Raw genomic sequence first — 1,062 nt, forward strand, 5'->3', positions numbered from 1 at the left:
TATATATATATATATATAGATGTCTTGCCAGCGCAAGTCAAGAAGTAAAAAGTAAAGTGAAGTCAAGTGCAGTTCAGTCAGAAAATTAGTTAGTGAAAGAAAACATGAAGTTAGCAGGCGTGTGAGTGATAAGCCATAACAGGCGATATTTTCAAGTGAGTTTCATTGTTTAATAGACATAAGGAGAATAATTTGTCTTGTCATAGGGTGTTGTAAATTAATTGAACACGTCTGTGTGGGCTTTGACAAAAGGAAGACAATTATTTGTAGTTTAGGATACAACTGTGGTAACCCACGGAGTAGCGTAAGTAAATTATTCACTGATACTATTGTGATAAGAGCAGAGAAAAATAGTTTGTTTTGTCTATATATCTTTGTTTGTTTGTAATTAAGCACAAAGCTACACAATGGGCTATCAGTGCTCTGCCTACCACGGGTATCGAAACCCGATTTCTAGTGTTGTAAGTTTGCAAACATACCGCTGTGTTACTGGGAGGTGTTTGTCTTGTCAATTGGATTCTCAAGAAATTGAATCAGCCTAAGTGGATTTTTGACAAGAAAAAGAGAACTATTTAGAGTTTGAGATACAATTGTGGTATCCATAGTGTAAGGGATTATTTTGTACATACGTTTAACTTGTTTTGAATATATTATGTTAAAACAAGTGGAGTGTGTTCTGTACGTTTAATGTCGAATGTATCGCCAATAAGTCACAGACATCTATTGTAGAATAATCCTAAGCCCACGCATACATAAAACCTTAACTAGTCCATTAATCTCAAATAGTGGTCTTATTTCCAAAGTGCGTGTGAAATATAACTTATAATTATAGGTTTAAGTCAACTCTACTCGCTAATATATGATGTGTAGTTTGATAACACTTCTTTGTAGATTTTTGAATACTGTTACGACAGCGGGGGTCACGTGACCCTAGTAACACGTCATATTCTCGAACGTTCACGCCCCTTCCTGAAGTCTCGGGAGGTTACTAGATATGTGGTATTCTTGTATATATACGACCGGTAAGAACTGACGGCAACAATGTAATGTAATTGAACTGCC

This window comes from Limulus polyphemus, unplaced genomic scaffold (assembly GCF_000517525.1).
Source record: "Limulus polyphemus unplaced genomic scaffold, Limulus_polyphemus-2.1.2 Scaffold2579, whole genome shotgun sequence".
NCBI classification, from domain to species: domain Eukaryota; kingdom Metazoa; phylum Arthropoda; class Merostomata; order Xiphosura; family Limulidae; genus Limulus; species Limulus polyphemus.